Source organism: Aethalodelphis obliquidens, unplaced genomic scaffold (assembly GCF_003676395.1).
Source record: "Aethalodelphis obliquidens isolate GAN/ISIS:26980383/991018 unplaced genomic scaffold, ASM367639v1 scaffold10, whole genome shotgun sequence".
Classification (NCBI taxonomy): Eukaryota; Metazoa; Chordata; class Mammalia; order Artiodactyla; family Delphinidae; genus Aethalodelphis; species Aethalodelphis obliquidens.
Genome location: NW_020837954.1, coordinates 4205429 through 4219619, shown reverse-complemented (window position 1 = coordinate 4219619; position 14191 = coordinate 4205429).

Sequence of the window (14191 nt, the reverse complement as noted above, 5' to 3'; positions counted from 1 at the left end):
TTTATTGTGTAAAATCTTTTAAGTTTAATTAGGTCCTATTTGTTTAGTTTTGCTTTAGTTTCCTTTGCCTTGAGAGACAGATCCAAAAAACAAAGAAATATATTGTTATGATTCATGTTAAAGAGTGTTCTGCCTATGTTTTCTTCTAGGGGTGTTGTTTATGGTGGGGGCAATAAACTGGCATTTAAGAAGTTTGGGTAAGTAAAAATTATAGTACCTATGGAATTGAAGGGCTTTCTATAGATGCTTCTAATTCATTGAAGAAAGTAGATGAAAGGTTGAAGGTTATTACTTGCCAATTAAAGTCTTAGTTTGAAAGCTAAGCTTTCAGTATGTAAGTAGACTCTCTTCTTTAGCAGGCAGAGGGCATGAAAAGATAAGGATTTGACCCAGGAATTATCTATAAATTTACTTAAAATAGTAGTTAAAAAAGAATGTGAATTCTCAACCTCATTTAGCATGTTATAGGCACCAAGTTCAGGGTACAGGGAGAGAGAGGGACATTAAGAAATGAGGCACAGATATCTAGACTGATGCTTTCAAAAATCCTGAATCTCCAGATTCTTCTGAGTCCTGTAGTGCTCAGAAATGGCCCACTACTCCCTATTAAAGGTGAGTGCACTCCTTTGCTTAAAGATGATGTAGAGACCTCTGCCTTGCAAGAAAGCATGCCCCTAGCTCAGGATCTACCCTCACTATTCCTATGGACCACCAGGCTTATAGGTACAGTTAAGCTATAACAGATCATGATCAGGGAAGTACTAAGAGAGTAAAGAGAATATAGCTGAAAGAAGATTCAAGATGTAGCCATCATATACTGACAGGATACTAGGGAGTGTACATGGTCTGAACAAACGTGGGAAGAACTTAAAGTTGAGTAATGGCGAGTTATAGATATGAGCCTATCCCATGATACAAGGTTTATCATCTTAGCAAGACCTCCAGAATATGGTAATAACACCCTATTAGGATGGCTCTTGGAAGTTGGAGAAAGTGATGGCTAACAGTAAATAAATAGAAATGAAAGAATTTCCATAAAAGGCAGTGTAAGAAGAGATTAAAACTCTCAGAGAAATGGATATGTTTGAGTAGATATGTTACCGAAGGTCAAAAAACTCACGAACTGTCTAAGTTTTACAGAGGGCTCAAAAGACACTTTCTTTTTTAACCAAAACAATAAAGAATATTCTAGGGAAAGGGTCACTAACTATCATTGAGAAGCTCAGTGTGACTCATTGGTGTAGAACAGGGATCCTCAATCCCTGGGCCATGGACCGCTACCGGTCTGTGGCCTGTTAGGAACCAGGCTGCACAGCAGGAGGTGAGTGGTGGGCAAGCAATCAAAGCTTCATCTGTATTTACAGCCGCTCCCCATAGCTCGCATTACTGCCTGAGCTCTGCCTCCTGTCAGCATTATGGTGAGTTGTATAATTATTTCATTATATATTACAATGTAATAATAATAGAAATAAAGTGCACAATAAATATAATGTGCTTGAATCATCATGAAATCATCCCTCCCCACAGTCCATGGAAAAATTGTCTTCCACAAAACCAGTCCCTGGTGCCAAAACTGTTGGGGACCACTGGTGTCGGACATAATAGGAGATGCTGTTTCAGAACAGTAATCCCTGATAGCAATGTGGATGATAGGAACCCTAAGTAATAGGGGCCAGATGGCACTACTTAAATGAGTATGAAAGTCAAAGTGGCAGCCAAAGGGACATGACCCCTTGAGAGCTAAGGAGTTGGTTAATATATCACTATGTCCCTAGGCACAAACTAATGGGCTGCTGATAAAGAAATTGTTAAATCTAAAAATTTTTTTAAAAATGAAGGATAGATAACCAGGATGTTGAAGGCAGCTGCCTTTTTAAGAATCAGTCTCTTTTGACTGATTTTTTTTTTTTTCGGTACGCGGGCCTCTCACTGCTGTGGCCTTTCCCATTGCGGAGCACAGGCTCCGGACGCGCAGGCTCAGCGGCCATGGCTCACGGGCCCAGCCGCTCCGCGGCATGTGGGATCTTCCCGGACCGAGGCACGAACCCGTGTCCCCTGCATCAGTAGGGTGACTCTCAACCACTGTGCCACCAGGGAAGCCCTGACTGATTTTTTGACTTAAGCCAGTTTCAACCTTGAAATTCATGACCACAGGAAAGACTGAGTCTCCATGAGGAAGAGCTCTGCAAATCAATGGCAAATCAATAGAATAATGATTTCCCCATTCTTTCCCCCAAAGGGACCTGCAGCCACTTACTAATATACAGTTGAAAAAAAAATTAATGCCCAATAGTTTAAGGATTATTGAACATGGGGGTCACACTATAGGATCACATTGATTCACTCTATTGAGGGCATTATGTTCATCAGACCAGATAAGCAAAGAGTAGTAAGTATACTGATGGCCTTGGTAAGTAAGACACATGCACTACAGAGGGTGGCAGAAGAAATTACGTTAATTCTAGGACCCGTTACACCAGTAAAATTTTTAGGTGTTCGGTTGTCTAGGGCATACTGATAAATCCCTCCAAAGTAAAAAAATAAATTATTGACATTCATGCCTTCTACCACTTAGAAGGAAGTTTCTGTAGGTTCTAGATGCAGCATATTCCTTACTTGGGAATACCATGTCAACCTATTTACCTGGTGTCATAAAGGCTGCCAGTTTTTAATGGGATACAGGGCACAAAAGCGGTCTACAGGAAATTCAGTCTATGGTGCAGGTGGCTTTGCTGCTTGGTCCATAAAACCCTGCAAACTCTATGGTGTTAAAGGTACTGATGGTGGGAACAGATGCCATGTGGTGCTTATAGCCAGCACAAATAAAGTAATCGGAACAGAGGCCCCTAAGTTACTGGATGAAGCATATACTACCTTCAGTGAATAATCATACATGATTTTAAAACAGGTCTTGCATGCTAACAGGCCCTGATATAGATTAAGAATGACCATGGCATTAAGAGATAATGCAGAAAAACTTCCCATAATTATTTGAATTCTCTCAGACCTACCAAGACATAAGGATGAATACGCTTAGCAGCATTTTAAGATAGATTGGGCAAAAGGAGAAATAGAGGACACAAGAAAACTGCAAAAGAAAGCGATCCAGAGTCCCACGACAGCCAACACTGTTGCACTGGAGCCTCTCTCTCAGCTAATACATGTAATCTCATGGAAGGGAAAGGCAATAATTTAGGACCAATCAGTTGAGGCCAAGTGTGCATTTGAGATGAATATGCATGATAGATGAAAGTGGACTGCTGCAGTACTACAACCCTATTTGGAGTAGCTCCAAAAGATAGAAGTGAATGAAGCCCACCACCCCCAGCACTCCCACCAACGGAAGAGCCTTTCATAAGGCAACTGATCACAACTTCATGTGGGAAGGGAAGAATAATTAGGGACTCATGGACAATGTCAAATGTCTTGACTGATTGAACTAAGGCTGGAAGGACAAAGGTTGGAAGATAGGGAACAAGGAAGTCTTAGGAAGATGCACATGGACGGATCTATGAAAAGAGGGCACGAAGTATGAAGAGCTTCACATTATGTGAAAACATCCACCAAAGAACATCCACTTTAGAAGAAGCATTAAACTAGTTCAGTTAAATAGCAGACAGCCAGTCATAGTTCACCCCAGAGCTGGCACAATGGGCTTACAAATGCAACAGCCATGGAGACAGCAATAAAGACTATGTATGGATCCAACTGTATGGACTTCCAACATCTGCTGCTGACAAAGTCAGCAATAAAGATAAATTCTGAGTTCCTGATATAATAACATCCCTTGAAGAAACAACCTGTTACTTGATGGCAAGTTAATTACATTGTATCCCTTCCATATTGGAAAGGACTGGGATTCATCCGGAGAAGAATCAATACACACATTTAGTAGGGTATGCTTTACACCTTGCATGGCCTCAGACAGAATCATATGTTGTGATCCACTTATCCATGATCCCACATAACGTAACTCCTCTTTATAGAAAAGAAGGTATGAAATTTAACCTGTATACAGAGGTTCCATTGGTCCTATTACCCATCTCACTGCCTATAAGTTGTTCACCTGAGTGATAGAAATGCCTTTTGAAGGTATAACTGAGACACATCAGCTTGGATATGATGGCTGACAAAGATGGGGAGACCTTTTTCAATACTCACTTTTATGCTAAATCAATGACCATTTGTTTCTCTGTGTTCAACAGATGGGATAAAACATGGGTTTGGTTACCAAAGACAAAAGTCATAGTAGCCTTGCCTGTTCCCGTGGCAATATGGGTTTAGATGTCCTGGTTCCCAGAAACAAATATTTCCCTAAGGGGAATAGGAAGAGTACCACTAAACTTTAAGTTATGGTTATCACCTGGTTACCTAAGGTTACTTATGTCAAGAAACAAGCAGACAAGGGAAGGAATTAATCAGCTTGAAAAATATAATTGACCCTAATCATCATGAGGAGGTAGGGTTGTTCTTAGATGTAGGGATGGGAAGGATTATGTTTGACACTACTCAGGTCATCCACTTGCATGTGTTTGCCCATTTTGAAAGTAAATGGACAAGTGCAACAGCCATTTCTTGAGAAGATGTTAAGACTTGTAAAGAATAAGTGTCCTGGTAGGTACACTATACTGGCAGAAGTGCTATCCAAACAGGAGGAATCTCAAATGAACAGTAGAGAATGAAGACAGTGCATATCAATTTCACTCCTGAGACTGGCTGCAGCAGGGGCTGTAGTTCTTCTCACTAATCTCCTCCTTATCCCCCAAGAAAAAAGACCAACCAAAATCATAGCAGAGCTTCTCAAAGAACTTATGATATAAAATAAGAGGATGAGGGCAGTGTAAGAGTTGGACAATAATAGATGGTGGTACCCAGATCACTCCTTCTGAACTGAAGCACTTATGCCCTCACTTGTTGGGAGTGCTGGTGGCTAACGCCTCCCAGTTGAGTCTCTCTATATACTGAATGGAGAATAGCAAGAGGAAATTGGGTTGCCACTACACAATGAAGGCAGGGAGGAATGTGCCTGGAACACATTTTCTGAGGAGTCTTCTAGTACTCTGATGTCATGTGGTAAATTCAATGTAAAACTGCAACAACCAACACAAATAGGAGTGCTAATGGCCCCAAAAGAACTGTTAATGGCTCAGACTTCATAAAAATGAAAGTTTGGTTTGGGGTCTCTTTACCAGTCAAAGAACCCTTACCAGCTATAGTGCTTATTGAGGGCAAAGAGAAAATGTGGCAGAAACCATTACTTTTTTCACACTTTCACACAAGCTTCACTTTACCTTCATAGCCGTATTCATATACCTCTCTCTGAGCTTCTCTTTAAAGTCCTAATTCAACAGCTGAATGCGAAGCCGCTTTATTTCCTTCAAGCTTCAGTTTCTCCAATATACCTAGATATTCTAATGGAAGCCATTTAGTGACTGTTTCTTCTATACTCCAACTGCAACCCTTCTGTGCTTTTATACCCCGTCTCTTCCCACATCCATGCGGCTTCTAACGCCTATATTAAACCGTTAATTACTATAATACTTAAAATTAAATGATATGATATGGAATGAATGATAATGGAAACTAAGTTATATACAAAGCTTTGATACAGCTAAAGCTGTATTATAGCTTTATATTATAGGAGAAAATCTTTATGACTTGGAAGTAGTTGAAGATTTCTTTAAAAGGCACTGAAAATATTAACCATAAGGTAAAAACGTTGTTTAATTGGACTTCATTTAAAATTATCAAAAGATAACATTAAGACAGTAGAAAAGGACTTCACAAACTAGAAGATACTTTCAATACTTGCATTCCACAATAGATATACATCCATCTATATTTTTTTTAAATCTATACAATTAATTGGAAAAAGACAGACAACACAATCAAAGAAAAAATAAAGGAAAAGGACTTAGGCAATTCTCAAAAGAGTGTATCCAAATCACAGATAGACTTACAAACATATAAATTATAACCAAAATGCCACACCACTGCAACCTGATTATAATGATCAATTCTTTTGACAAAGCCAAATGTAGTTGAGAATGTGGAGCAAGTGGAACTCTCATGGACTGTTGGTGAGCATGTGAGATGATAAAACCAGTTTCTAAAAATTGTTTGGCATGAGCCACTAAAGCTGAACATACCTAGAGCATGGCGTTTAACTCTTTATTTTTAACTGAGATGACATACAGGGTAGGAGAGTTAAGTGAGACTCTAAACATCAGAGATATGATCCAGTATCAAAATATACTAATAATTCAAAGGTTAGAGGTAACTGCAAGATGCAAGCAAAACATGAACTACAAAACATCTTGAACATAATGACTCACTTGTTGTGCCTAACTCCAAGGTGTTGGGAATGTGCCTAGAAAAAGAGGAGAACCAGACACAGATGTATTTTAGAATTAGTTATGGGGTCTGACAAAAAACAACATATATAGTCCTTGGCAAACTCTGAGTAAACTGTGTTGGGTTAATTTATTATAGTTATTAGAAGAAATAATCATAGGGAAAGGGGTCAATGTAACCCACTTAGACTTTTTAAATTATTTACAAAAATTCTTGGGACTTCCCTGGTGGCTCAGTGGTTAAGAAGCCGCCTGACAATGTAGGGGACACGGGTTCGAGCCCTGGTCTGGGAAGATCCCACATGCCACGGAGCAACTAAGCCTGTGTACCACAACTACCGAGCCTGCGCTCTAAAGCCTGCAAGCCACAACTACTGAAGCCCATGTGCCTAGAGCCTGTGCTCTGCAACAAGAGAAGCCACCACAATGAGAAGCCCACACTCTGCAACGAAGAGTAGCCCCCGTTCGCCACAACTAGAGAAAGCCCATGCTCAGCAACAAAGACCCAACACAGCCAAAAATAAATAAATAAAAATAAATAAATGTATAAACAAAAAATTCTTTCAAAAGACTTTTAAAGGATTACTGAATGATTGTGAAAAAAATCCCAATAAATTTGATCTTTGGCAGAGCTATTTAATATTTTTCTATTGCTTTTCTTGTGAATTGCATATGGAGATCACTGTATATCATAATCCTTTCAACCCATAAAGTCTCTAAGATTTGAAATCTTGAAGTTACTGGATAACAGCAAACTTTTTTGATAAGTGAAGACACTGATGAAATAAATTCTCACAGTTAAGTACAAATAAGCAGAAAAGTAGAAGCCACAATCTAGAGTAAGGAAGTTCAAAGAAAAGATTGTAAAAGCACAAAATTCAAATTATGTGTAATTATCTATAACCGAGAAAAGAGAGGTAATAATAGGAGATTTAATTGCTATTGCTATTTGTTTCTGTTTGCTATCCTTCTCCCACCCCCAGGCTATTAACCCTGTGCTGGTACAATCAAAATATTTAACAAATTTGTATTCATTAAAAAATGACAGTGGTAGACACAAACCAAAGTCAGTGACCTGAATCAATATAAAACAATGTGCTTCTTGAACATTATGTAGACTCAGGTAATACATTCACATGATGGTAATCTTTTTTTTTTTTTTTTTTTTTGCGGTACGCGGGCCTCTCACTGTTGTGGCCTCTCCCGTTGGGGAGCACAGGCTCCGGACGCGCAGGCTCAGCGGCCATGGCTCACGGGCCCAGCCACTCCGCGGCATGTGGGATCTTCCCGGACCGGGGCACGAACCCGCGTCCCATGCATCGGCAAGCGGACTCTCAACCACTGCGCCACCAGGGAAGCCCGATGGTAATCTTTTAATTCACAAAGGTGAAGGTATAGAAGAAATAGGATCAAAATCTATGTAGACATGAATATAATAGATAAATTACCCATGGATTTATTTGCCTGACCCTGATATGGATAAGAGGTATAACACTGAAACTGGGCAAAGTTATCTCAGAATAAAGATCAGGAAGTCCTTATTCATAGTGGATAATAAACTTAAAGAACTATTTGTTCCAAGAAGTGGCAGTGGCAGGAAATTAAACTGGATTCCAAATGACTTTCATCAAATTGATGAATGATAGAACTATAAAAAGTTACTAAGAAAAACTGGGGCATGATTCAACTTTCAGGTTAAAGCAAGGAAAATTAATCTATACCACTTAATGACAAGTAACTTGTGGTAATTGTCCACAACAGAATAATTGCTTAGAACTAAGGTGTCTAATAAAAAGTCACCAGCCACATATGCCTATTTAAATTTAAATTTAAATCAATTAAAACTGAATGAAGTAAAAATTCAGTTCTTCAATTGCAATATACACATTTCATGTTCTTAATAGCTGCATGACGCTAGTGGCTTCAGTACTGCAAGTCAAACTTCAGCATAGTTTATAGACCATTTTCATTATCACAGGAAGTTTTACTGTGCAGTGCTAGGAAAATGACCAGGAATATTACCTAAACTCCCTTCTGTTTCTGTACTACTCATAGTGGAATGTTGTATTTTGTACCCCACTAAAAGATAAATTATGGGGTTAAATATGACTTTCCAAACTCAGTCTTAATGACTGAGTCACAGAAAAATAATGCTCTGTGAAATGTGAAAAGATGTTCCATGAAAAATAAGAGGGAAAAATTCTATAGTGACATCTCTTTGGAAAATACTTCGTGCAATGGCCCATATTAGAGATTCACAGAATTTTGTACACTAGTACATTTTAAATGGCACTGAAAATTATATAGTAAGTATACGTTCAAATTTGCTTACCCAAATGTTCAAAGAGAGAATAATTTTTTTCTTAGACCTCTCCATTTAAAAAAAATACTGAGAAACCCTATGATATGACTCTTAGGGCAGATCTCCTATGTGTAAATTTATTCATCAACTTGCAAGGTTGGTTCTGTTTTTAAGTGTCATTTAATATAAGAATGAATAAGCTACACAACTATGAGTTTACAATAAAAACATTACCTTCAAAAGAAAAATAAACAGAATTATTCTAAGATAAAAAACCATTATCTTCATTTTACTTTTCACAATAATTATGCAGTATATAGATGGTGAGTTTTACTTTAAAAACTCAATATTCAGTCACCTGCCCAAGGATAACTAATTACACCATGCTAGAGAAGGATTTATAGCAAAATTTGTTTCACTCCAAATCTTGTTCCTTTTCTATTATTTTTAAAATTTTAATACTTCCTTCTCCAAAATATTGTGCAATATAGATCAATATGCAAAGCAGATAAATGGGCACTTTCTCAAATTGAACCTGTATTGGTGAATCAGAGCCCACGATCGATGTGAACATATCCTCCACTGTGGCCCCCAAAGAGACTGGATATCATTGCACTAGATTCCGCCACAGGCTAAGCGCTATGCTTACTGGTGCAAATATAAAATAAGAAAACATGATCTTTTACTTCAGGACAGCTTAAATCTAGAGAAAGGAAAATTGAGAAATCAAAACTGTAGTAGTTGCTCTAGTGCAATAAATGGCACCCTTGGTGTGTGGAAAGGAACATAAGTTTACCATGAGGAGTCACAGATGATTCACCAATGAGTTTCAACTGAGATGTAAAAAAAGTATTTATTGAATCCCTTGTCAGAAAAGCACTGGAGAACTTTTCAGGCACGGAGGAAGGCATGCACAAAAGCGAAGTGGAATGAGAAAGCTGGCAAGTTTAGAGTAGAGCAACTATTTTGCTAAAGTGGGCGTGCAGAGTGCCAAGCTGAGATAGTCCTCCACAATATGTCATGAATTTCTAATGTGTCAAGTTGAGATAAGGGGCCACTTAAGCAATTACAGCACAGAAATGACACAATTTTGTGTGTCAGAAACATAACTAAGTGTAGATATTAAACTGATTAGAGAGCAAGAAGCAGGGCAACCAGTTAAGAGACAATTGCAAGGATCCCAGAAAGAAATTTTGGATAATGGATAATGAGAAGTGTGTAGACTGTGGCAGAGGCAATGACAATAGAAAGCAATTTGAAAAAATAAATAAATAAAAAGATGCTGAGTTTTAGACACACTGTTATGACAGTGCTTGTGGAACATTCTTGTGAAGATATTCAATAAAAAGTTTGATTCAGAAGTCTGAAGTTCACAGGAAAAGTTAACTCTGGAGATGAACTCTAAATTTAATAGTGTCAGGTGGAGATTGTATTTGTAGTAAAGGATAAGCAGATCCCTGTAAAGCATGGAAGATTAAAAAAGGGGGAAAAAAACAACAACTATGACTGAGTCCTGGAAAACACTAATACTGTAATGGTTGGTTAAGGGAAATAACTGACCAATTGATTTTCTCACTGAAGATGCCACTACTCCAGTATTATGAAGACCATCAGTGGTCACTGAGGTCATTTGATATTTTTTACATATTAGTGTTAACATTTTTATTAGCATCAAGGTGGGTAAAATACAAATAGAACACTCTAAATATGTGTTCTTCCCTGTCATAGTATCATAACTTTACCTGGATGAGTGATCATTATGTAAGGCTATCCAGCCTAAGAAGCAAGAGATTATTGAATTATGAGAAATTTCCAATCTGCACCTTCCTAAGGCCACTTTTCAAATCTTTAATTCTCCTTATATGTCTGAGCAGGTAATTGGTAATTAACTGGTAATGAATTTCATCATTTTTAAAATTAGTGTATTTTAAATGTTGCTGCCAAATCACTAAATTACATAAACATAACTCTTTAATTAATTATAACCAAATATTTCTACACCCACTAGAAAAAGAATCACATTCTACATATTTTACTTCACTTTTCAAACTATGCTTAATTATATATTTTAAATAAATTTGGCAGAAAAGGCAGAATGTAAACATGTAGAAGTGAATTTATTTGAATAAGAACAAAGCTTCTTCTAAGATTGTGATATATGTTTTGAATGCAGAGCAAAAACAAGGATCAAGATATGCTGGATATGCAAATCAAAACTAAAATGAGAATCACTTCACATCTGTAAGGATGACTGTTATGAAAACCACAAAATATAACTAGTGTTGGTGATATGTGGAGAAAACAGAACACTTGTACACTGTTAATGGGAAGGTAAAATAGCACAGCTGCTATGAAAAACAGTATGGAGTTTCCTCAAAAAAGTAAAAAATTGAACTACTATATATATAATATATATATAATATTTTTATATATATAAAAAACTGAAATCAGAATCTCAGAGACACCTGCACTCTCATGCTTATAGCAGCATTATTCATGTAGCAAAACTATAATAAAGAAAATGTGATTGATACTCGTGTGTGTGAGTGTGTGTGTGTATTAATGAAGCATTCTTCAACCTTTAAAAAGAAGAAAATTCTTCCATTTGTGACAATATGGATAAGGCCAAAGGACATTATGCTAACTGAAATAAGCCAGACACAGAAAGACAATTACTGCATGATCTCTCTTATATGTGGAATCTAAAATAGTCAAACTCATAAAAGCAGAGAGTAGAATGGAGGTTGCCAGATGTAGGGAGCTGGGGGGAATAGGGAGATGTTGGTCAAAGGGGTACAAAGTTTCCGTTAAACAAGATGAATAAATTCTGGAGATTTAATGTATCACATGGTGAATATTAACAATACTAGATAGGATTTTTTTTAACATCTTTATTGGAGTATCATTGCTTTACAATGCTGTGTTAGTTTCTGCTGTATAACAGAGTGAATCAGCTATGTGTCTACATATATCCCCACAAACCCTCCCTTTTGCGTCTCCCTCCCACCCTCCCTATCCCATGCCTCTAGGTGGTCACAAAGCACCGAGCTGATCTCCCTGTGCTATGTGGCTGCTTCCCACTAGCTATCTATTTTACATTTGGTAGTGTATATATGTCCATGCCACTCTTTCACTTCGTCCCAGCTTACCTTTCCCCCTCCCTCTGTCCTCAAGTCCATTCTCTACGCCTGAGTCTTTATTCCTGTCCTGCCCCTAGGTTCTTCAGACCATTTGTTTTGTGTTTTTTTAGATTCCATATATATGTGTTAGCATACAGTATTTGTTTTTCTCTTTCTGACTTGCTTCATTCTGTATGACAGACTCTAGGTCCATCCACCTCACTACAAATAACTCTATTTCGTTTCTTTTTATGACTGAGTAATATTCCGTTGTATATATGTGCCACATCTTCTTTATCCATTCATCTGTCGATGGACACTTAGGTTGCTTCCATGTCCTGGCTATTGTAAATAGTGCTGCAATGAACAGTGTGGTACATGACTCTTTTTGAATTATGGTTTTCTCATGGTATATGTACAGTAGTGGGATTGCTCGGTCATATGGCAGTTCTATTTTTAGTTTTTTAAGGGACCTTCATACTGTTCTCCATAGTGGCTATATCAATTTACATTCCCACCAACAGTGCAAGAGGGTTCCCTTTTCTCCACACCTTCTCTACCGTTTATTGTTTGTAGATTTTTTGATGATGGCCATTCTGACTGGTGTGAGGTGATACCTCATTGTGGTTTTGATTTGCCTTTCTCTAATGATTAGTGATGTTGAGCATCCTTTCATGTGTTTGTAGGCAATCTGTATATCTTCTTTGGAGAAATGTCTGTTTACGTCATCCACCCATTTTTCAATTGTTTTTTTTTGTTTTTGATATTGAGCTGCATGAGCTGCTTGTATATTTTGGAGATTAATCCTTTATCAGTCGCTTCATTTGCAAATATTTTCTCCCATTCTGAGGGTTGTCTTTTCGTCTTGTTTATGGTTTCCTTTGCTGTGCAAAAGGTTTTAAGTTTCATTAGGTCTCATTTATTTTTAGTTTTATTTCCATTTCTCTAGGAGGGGGGTCAAAAAGGATCTTGCTGTGATTTATGTCATAGAGTGTTCTGCCTATGTTTTCTTCTAAGCGTTTTATAGTTTTGGGCCTTACATTTAGGTCTTTAATCCATTTTGAGTTTTTCTTGTGTATGGTGTTAGGGAGTGTCCTAATTTCATTCTTTTACATGTAGCTGTCCAGTTTTCCAAGCACCACTTATTGAAGAGACTGTCTTTTCTACACTGTATATTCTTGCCTCCTTTGTCATAGATTAGGTGACCAAAGATATGTGGGTTTATCTCTGGGCTTTCTATCCTGTTCCATTGATCTATATTTCTGTTTTTTTGCCAGTACCATACTATCTTGATTACTGTAGCTTTGCAGAATGGTCTGAAGTCAGGGAGCCTGATTCCTCCAGCTCCCTTTTTCTTTCTCAAGATTGCTTTGGCTATTCGGGGTCTTTTGTGTTTCCATAGAAATTGTAAAATTTTTTCTTCTAGTTCTGTGAAAAATGCCATTGGTACTTTCATAGAGATTGCTTTGAATCTGTAGATTGCTTTGGGTAGTATAGTTATTTTCAGTGTTGATTCTTCCAATCCAAGAACATGGTATATCTCTCCATCTATTTGTATCATCTTTAATTTCTTTCATCAGTGTCTTATAGTTTTCTGCATACAGGTCTTTTGTCTCCTTAGGTAGGTTTCTTCCTAGGTATTTTATTCTTTTTGTTGCAATGGTAAATGGGAGTGTTTCCTTAATTTCTCTTTCAGATTTTTCATCATTAGTGTATAGGAATGCAAGAGATTTCTGTGCATTAATTTTGAATCCTGCTACTTTACCAAATTCATTGATTTACTCTACTAGTTTTCTGGTAGCATCTTTGGGATTCTCTATGTAGAGTATCATGTCATGTGCAAACAGTGACAGATTAACTTCTTTTCTGATTTGGATTCCTTTTATTTCTTTTTCTTCTCTGATTGCCATGCCTAAAACTTCCAAAACCATTTTGAATAACAGTGGTGAGAGTGGGCACCCTTGTCTTGTTCCTGATCTTAGAGGAAATGGTTTCAGTTGTTCACCATTGAGAATGATGTTGGCTGTGGGTTTGTCATATATAGCCTTTATTATGTTGAGGTAGGTTCCTTCTATGTCCACTTTCTGGAGAGTTTTTATAATAAATCGGTGTTGAATTTTGTTGAAAGCTTTTTCTGCATCTACTGAGATTATCATATGGTTTTTATCCTTCAATTTGTTAATATGGTTTATCACATTGATTGATTTGCATATACTGAAGAATACTTGCATTCCTGGGATAAACCCCACTTGATCATGGTTTATGATCCTTTTAATGTGCTGCTGGATTCTGTTTGCTAGTATTTTGTTGAGGACTTTTGCATCTATATTCATCAGTGATATTGGCCTGTAGTTTTCTTTTCTTGTGACATCTTTGTCTGGTTTTGGTATCAGGGTGATGGTGACCTCGTAGAATGA